This window comes from Monopterus albus, unplaced genomic scaffold (assembly GCF_001952655.1).
Source record: "Monopterus albus unplaced genomic scaffold, M_albus_1.0 scaffold7.1, whole genome shotgun sequence".
Taxonomy (NCBI): domain Eukaryota; kingdom Metazoa; phylum Chordata; class Actinopteri; order Synbranchiformes; family Synbranchidae; genus Monopterus; species Monopterus albus.
This window is the reverse complement of record NW_018127887.1, coordinates 3,698,251-3,706,213: the sequence shown is the minus strand read 5'-3', so window position 1 is coordinate 3,706,213 and position 7,963 is coordinate 3,698,251. Positions and strand designations below refer to the sequence as shown.

Sequence of the window (7,963 nt, the reverse complement as noted above, 5' to 3'; positions counted from 1 at the left end):
ACTGTGTTTCTGCCTAATCCTCAGAAAGCTGGTCCAATGACTGTAGTGGTGGAGTGTGACCAAGTATATTAAGTCAAATACTGCACTTCAGTACACTTTTAGGTAGGCTACTTGTACTTGACCTTTACTCATGGAGAGAAAGTGTAAAGGTGGACCTTGCATTTGGATAGTTTGGTCAAAATACTATTCTCAATGCCAAGTATCAACTTACATGCTTAGCACATGAAGTAGTTAAAATGTCTCCATCTTGACCAACTACTGTATTTATTTACTTTACTGTTTCTTCACATTCCTGTTATATGGTGAAATGAATATTGATGCAGACCTTAGTCAACTGTTGGCTTCAGTAAGTGTGTGAGTACTGATGGTCCTGACAACACATTAGCTACATGTCAGCCAACTATAACATTAAAGCGGCGCTTACATGATAAGGCACAGGTAACATTTCAAATGAGTGCTCTTTATATGAGATTTATATTTAAGCAAAGTAGTTCTTCCACTAGTGTGCATGTGAGTGCTGCATGTGTGTGGTGGTCGTGAAGGATCCACAGTTGTCCCAGGACTCATGCAAAACAGCCGGCAGCTGTTTCCAGGCCTTGAGCCAAGCTTTAGCGTGACACTCACATTGCTTTGCCAGAGACGTGGGCAGAATGTGATGGGGAAACAAGAGAGCATAGAAATGCAATCGGCAAACACGGTCACACACTCTGCATTTGGCATGAGCTGGGAAAACAGAGCTGCTTCATTAATGGGCAGTTTATTGCAACAGTTGAAACCCTCGGGACCTGGCCTGGTGTCAGTGTGGAGGGCAATGTTTTCTTCAGCTGCCATGTGATCCAGATGAAGAGGACATCATTTTCTTGTTCACAATTGATAATGCACTGGTCAGCACTGTTTTTCAGCACTGTTTTTCACAGATTGTGTGATCAACAAAAACTCAGACTTGTTCAGTTCTGTAGCTTTTACATGACATGCAAGCAAAATATGTTAAAGTCCACCAACATCCATGGACAGAGACAGATATGTGATGTGCTGTCCAAATAATAGCCTAATAACTACTGCCTGTCCAGCGCAGTGGTATGGTGATGTCCTCCAACATACAGTAACAAATGGGAATGAGAAATAGGTATTTCTGCATGTTTTCTCTTCTATAAACAGTTTGGCATCGTGTGCGCATTCAATAGTATTTTCTCAGTCAAACCTCTTTGTAACGTTATTGCACAGATGACTTATTTTGTTGTCTGCATTTCTTGATAACTTTTTTGTAACTCAATCATGTAATTATCCAGGTTATAATGAGAATGTCTCGTAATTTATGTAAACTGTTCAGGAGCTATTTTAGGGAACGCGGAAATCATGTCAAAATATTCTTTCCACCACAAATCGATACATTTATTTATTTGTTTATTTTTGGTCTATAAATCAAACGTAGGCGACTGTTATGAAGAAATGTACTGAAATAAATGCTGAATCAGAAAGCAAAGCAAATCTTAATGCTGCACCTCCAAGTTAACCAAAAGAGGCTATTTGTCAGAGGCAGCGGTGTCGGAGTAGTCCGATCGGTCGTCTCCTGTCACCAGCTGAGTTCTAGTAAAGAGGTGTCTCGATTGGTAAAAAGGTTCTGTGAATGAAAACATGTCTCTTCGCTCCTCCAGACACAAATATGGCATCTGAAGCTTCCTCCCGTCACGGACTGCGTCACTGGAAGAGCGCGTCGGAGCAAGATGTGGAAGGAGGTGATGAGCAGTGTCCCGTGGTTAGGGGGCGTCCTTCTCAAGAGAAACGGCTGCGCGCTTTCTATTCGCTGAAACTATAGGTGTGTCAGGGGGTGTGCGTCTTTTCTGTCAGTCATGAGGTCACTTCCTGCGCGTGTGAGCTCATGGCTCTGCTTTGTATGGACCTGGTGGGGGATTTTTGACAGCAGCAGCGTTGTTGAGGAATCAAACAAGGACGTAGTCGGGGACTATTTTGCCCTCCTCGCTCCTTTGTCGTTATTGCACCGACAGCTTCTCAACCCAGCCCGATTTTTGAGGATATGACGATTTCGGATTTGGCTAGTTATTGTGAGGTAGATGTCTTCATTTGGCCTTTTATCCAATAAATGCACTCTCTTGCAGCAACGGAGAGACTGTCTGTAAGGGAATTCTGTTTTGTGCACAGAGGGGGTTGCAGCCTAGAAACAGCGCATGTTTTCCACTTTTAGAATTTGCCCAGTTTGCAGCTCAGAATCTGCACAGGATTGTTTATGGGCAGCTGGCGTCATATTCACAAATTCATCAAGGATTACACTACAGCTGTATTTGTATGGAGGCATGCTAGTCTGACTTGGGTTTCCGCGCCTGCTCGTCAGTCGACATTTCCCTGTTACGTGCTCCATTATTGATCCATGCAAAAAAACTTGTTAACGCGTTTGAACACCCAGGTTGTGTAGAAGCTTTTGATTGACAGCGTTGAAGGGTCTTTTCTCTTGGATAAATTGAGCACAATAAACACAAAAACTTGTGCTAACAGTTTGTCAGGTCTGAAGCACTCATGGGCTCTGATTGCATGCAATACCTCCATAACACTTGCATATTGTCTGTTAAGTGTAAACATGTTTCTGAAGTGTTAACAGGAGCTTCATGTTGGATATTCTTGGTAAAACTCTGAATTATATTTACAGCTGTTTTACTTTGCTTGTATTAAATAGCAGGCAGAAGAAATGTGACAGGAAATGCAAGGTCACTGGTGACCTGTGATCACATGGTCATTGTCTTTGAAGACTTCAGATGTTGCCTGGGAATCAGATTTTTATTATTGCTTATGGCCAGTGTGCAGTGCAAACATGTTGCTGTGTTGAAGTGATGGATGAACCGGTGAAGAAGTGGTTAATACACTATGTAGCACAGATGTTGTGAACTGCTAAAACATCCCTGAGTTTTTGTTCTCTCCAATTCATGACTCCACTGTTTATTCATGAACAAACCTAGAGATGGCAAAAGTGTTTGTTGTACCCACCTTAGTTTTGGCACAGTTTGTTAAGCTTGTTTGGGCAAATTCATAGCTAACAGAAGTATGTTAGAACAGCTAGATCACATAATTATTGTGAATTAATGCCTCTGTCTCTTTTTTTTTACCTTGTGATAATCACCAGTTGAAGTTCAAAGCTTAACACCCTCTTTATTTATCTCTGCTTTGCTGCATGGAAACGGTTCATTGAGGCAGAAATACTTCCTCATATTTTGTCTGCTCAGTTTGAGTGGATTGTGTGAATGCTGTGGTCATGCCATTTTGTGGCTTAACAAACTATGTGGAAATTGACCACCTTGTAGGTTTTGTTTCTTCATGACACTCTTTTTCTGTGAAAGTGAAATGTGACCCAAATCCTGCCTCATTGCCCTAAGCAACATGGGAACCTTTTCTTTTCCACCAGTAGCAGGGTAATACATTAAGTGTAATTCAGTTTTTTTACTGAACTACACAATTTTTTTTAGCTGTCACTTATTTGTTTTGGTTGAAAATGCTTTCATTTGGGTTATAAAGAAGTTAAAAAAAAGTCTGACCCTTTTTTTATTTTACTCTTGCTTTGTTTAAATCATATCTTTGCTTTGTTGCTTTAAGATGACATTTGGACTGACTGCATAGCACGGTGACTTGTATAATGGTTAGAATGGGGTTAAATCTTTAGTCATGGTAAGAAAGTTTCACCTGGATTTCAAGCTGACATGTTTCTTAAATGTGAGAGTTTGTAGATGATCTGTAGGTGAAGGCTCTGTTCTGCAGTCACGTTCTAAATACACTGAGGTACAACTCAGTCCTGTGCACTGGGCCTTTGTATAACCTCACCTCTGTTTGCTAACCCTTAAAAGCCAGGCTCCATATTGATATGGCACTGTGATCAAAGGTCTTCAGTCAAAACCATATCAATCTGGTGAGTGTGGTTAAAATCCTTTAGTAACGGTAAGCTAACCTCCAATTGACCACCTTTTGTTTGTGTTGATGGAGTAAAGCTAATTAAAAACATGTTGGATAGTTTTTCCCCTTAAACTGAAAAGTGGATCACTTGACAGGCTAAAATATTCCAAGAAATAAAGTCAAAATCTGCATAGCAATCCCTGATCAAACCATAACTGGAAATCAGGTTGTTCTATTTTTTTAAACTTACTGGTGAGTGCAAAGTGAGTCTGACTATTGCAGGGCAAACAGTTTTTCAAGTTGCACCTCTGCTTTCTTTAATCTATGCAGTCTTCATTGTACACTAAGGAATATGTGGAATCTTGTGCATTTTCAAAATGAACCTGGTCCCATATTTTCCCACATTGTCTGAGTGAATCCTGCTCAGTCTGTCTGCAGAGGGCTTTGCATATAGCAAGTGGCCACATTTTTTCAAGTCCTATCAGTTCTTGCAATTCATCTTCAGACTTCACTTTTATCAAAGGGACACAATGCATTTAAGATAGGCTTATCTCTCATGCACAGCATATGTGGGTCTTTAGATTTGAACAGTCTGAACCCTGTCACTGCTCAGACTAGTGTTTGTGCCTCTTTTAGTTGGTCCTAAAGGAACTCACTGTGCAGTTTTTGTTATTGTAGCTGGTATTTGTACTGTTGTGCAACCAGACTTTAAGATGCAGAAACAAGAAAAGAATGACAGAGTTTTCGCTCTCCCTCAAACTTGACTTTCAGGTTCCCAGCAGTTTAAAAAGTTTATTAATTGTCCCTGTTGTGAGGCTGTTCAGACACATGCATGTAAGAACCTAGTTCCACTGACCTGTTTGTCAAGTCACTGCATCACCAGTGGTGGAACAGCAATAGAAAGTTTTAGCACTGGGGGTAGTTTGTTAGAGCGCGTGTAGGACAAGTCATGGTCATAGATCTGAACATACCAAACATCCAGCATTTATTTTGTGTGCATTAAAATGAAATTTAAGAAAATTCCAGGACCCTCTTCCCCGTCATGTAGATTCTCTTTTGCAAGGATCAGCGGTACCACTGCTTTGTTATTGACACTGCACTCTGAGGGCTCTTCTGGTGTTTCTCCCCTGTGAAAGAAGCTCCTATAGGCAGTGCTGGGGGCTGTATCCCAGGGTCTGCTTGAAACAGTCAGTTAATACGAAGTGTCTTCCACAGGCCCGGCCCTAACCAATTTGGCGCCCTAGGCAAGATTTCAGGTGGCGCCCCGTTGCATCGCAGTAAATTCCACTGCTAGTGTATATACTCATAAGAAACGTAATAGCTTTGTCTTGGACATTCTTTTATTTAAATAAAGCAATTGCACATTCAAAATACTTAGAAAGAATTAAAGAAACAAATACAAAAAAATGAACTGAACATATGAAATATTATATAAATAGCTTACATAAAGTACCTATTAATACTCCCAAAATAAAAAGTGTAAACAAGTGACATTAACTTAAAAATACAATATAAATACCCAACGACTTCACCCAATGCTTTATCAATCCCTCAGTTTTTTTTCTTATATTAACACGTTTTGTACGTTTCAGTGATATGACACAGATACAGCGTTCAGTTGGATTGTTTTGTTTTACAGGCAGTCACCTAAACGCATCGTGGGACGCCGGATCCCTCCACAGATATAAGGACCCACCAGCGAGAGTGACTGTGCGAAGCATGGCCCCCTTACCTCCGACAGTTTAGCGGCATCGCTTCTCGGCCTTTTGGCTAAGATCAAGTGTAGTATCTGTTCTTATCAGTTTAATATCTGATACGTCCCCTACCCGGGGACCATATATTAAATTGATTGATTTTTGGAACAGGGAGATAGAATAGGACAGTCGACCCGGTATTGCAGTATCTCCGGGACCGGTGCACCCCCTCCTTTATTTGTCAAATAACAATTACCCTTATCTTCAGCTTAACATTCCTTGTTTGGTTTTACTTCTGAAAGACAAAAATACGTAGTTGTTGTGTGGAGCCTAAGTTAGATGTTAATATGTGACAGTGAACCTGAGCCGCCTTATCTCGACACCCAGGACTAAGCAGCAACGTGTTGCCCTTTACACCCTGCTGACAAACGCAGCATTATATCTGATGCTCACAAGCTGTAAACTTAAACGGTAGAGTATTGGCTCCTTGTAAAAGCGTTATAACGCTTTAGACAGAGTTCAGAGTCTGGCTCGAATTTTCGTTGTATTGCTGTCTTTCATTGTAGCAATAACAACACAGCGTTTTCACTTTTTCCATTTCTTTTATTTTTAGCTAGTCCATTGAGTTGTGTTGCTGTCTTTCATTGTAGCAATAACAACACAGCGTTTTCACTTTTTCCATTTCTTTTATTTTTAGCTAGTCCATTGAGTTGTGTTAAGCTTATCAGATGAATTTCCATGAAAAATATTGCTCAGCTAAACCCCAGTCAATGTTTACGATGTATTTGTTATTCGTTTATGCAGAATCATGTGGTTGTTTGTAAACTAATTTCACACTTTGCATGTCTAGCTCATCTTCTGTCCTCCGAATCAACGCTTCACGTTTTTTCCAGCTTAGCATTTAGAAATGTACCAACTGATTACTCTCTAACTTTACCTCATTTACTGTGATTATTTCATATGTGGTTAGTACCAAATTATGTGGTGCTTATCAGGAAACGTATAGGAAATTTGGAAATATACTGAAATGTAGAGACCTGCAAAATAAAGTGTTACCAAATCTAGTAAACCAAATTGTAGTTGGTTTGGAGGGGCACACTGGTCCGAGATACTGCAGTACCGGCTCTGTGTGAAGTGGACAGAGCCAGCTCCCGTTCCACCCTCCTGCTCAGGCCCGGCCCTAACCAATTTGGCGCCCTAGGCAAGATTTCAGGTGGTGCCCCGCTGCATCGCAGTAAATTCCACTGCTAGTGTATATACTCATAAGAAACGTAATAGCTTTGTCTTGGACAGTCTTTTATTTAAATAAAGCAATTGCACATTCAAAATACTTAGAAAGAATTAAAGAAACAAATACAAAAAAATGAACTGAACATATGAAATATTATATAAATAGCTTACATAAAGTACCTATTAATACTCCCAAAATAAAAAGTGTAAACAAGTGACATTAACTTAAAAATACAATATAAATACAGCACAGTGCAAAAAAAGATATTAAAGAAACGAGTAGGCACAAAAAAATACAAGGATTTAAATAAAAATAAAAAGATGATCTTACAAAGACCTCTAGTGGTGTTTTTGGTACTGCCGTGACTTAAAAACTACACCATCACCTCCTCAATCTCACATAACCTGCTACAGCTTTACTCTCCTGGTTTTTCTTGCAGCAAAGTCATCTACAACATCATCATATGACAACTGATTTCAGACCACATGGTTTATGCTTATAATGGCAAGTCCACTGAGACGTTCTTGCATCATAGTAGATCTCAGCTAATTTTTAATCATTTTGAGCTTAGAGAAGCTTCTTTCAGCACCAGCCACTGTAACAGGAAGAGTGGCAGAGATTCTCAAAGCAACCCACATGTTGGGGTAAATTTCTGCCAGCTTCTTCTCATGCAGGAAGGTCAAAAGTTCCATGTTTGTCATATTGTTTGATGGCAATGGTGGGAAATTCTTCATTTCCTTTGCAAGTTCTGTGCCATCAATGTCCGGCTGGCTGTCATGGGTCAGAGCAGTACTTAGGGTTTGACACTTCTGTAGCAGGTCCTCTTCTTCTAAGTTGGGGAAATCGAGGAGCACACCAAACGTGTTATTCACCTCGCCAAGATTCTGAAATCTCTCATCAAGTGAAGAGATGGCAGTATCCACGACCACATTAAAAAATGTGGTTTCCATTTTTCGTAGTGCATCTTGTATGGGCTCATCTGGAGACTCATAGCCAAAGGGCCTTTTTGTGGTTCTCAAACGCTTTTGTTTGAGTTCAGCCTCCACATTCATCTCTTCACACATCTTCTTTGCAACTGTCTGTGCATCAGAAAATCCAGTGTTTCTGTAACTGGTGAGGGAATCTCTGGTTTTCTTCAGCAAGT

General features: G+C 40.3%; 1 protein-coding gene across 1 annotated transcript in view; it reads left to right on the top strand.

The window, feature by feature from the left end:
• Positions 1-1,044: 1,044 nt before the first annotated feature.
• pparab (peroxisome proliferator-activated receptor alpha b) overlaps positions 1,045-7,963 on the top strand; it is a 32,804-nt gene continuing 25,885 nt past the window's right edge. The window contains exon 1 of the mRNA XM_020621872.1: positions 1,045-2,068. The gene's annotated coding sequence lies outside the window, so the exon portion shown is untranslated. The remainder of the gene's footprint in view (positions 2,069-7,963) is intronic.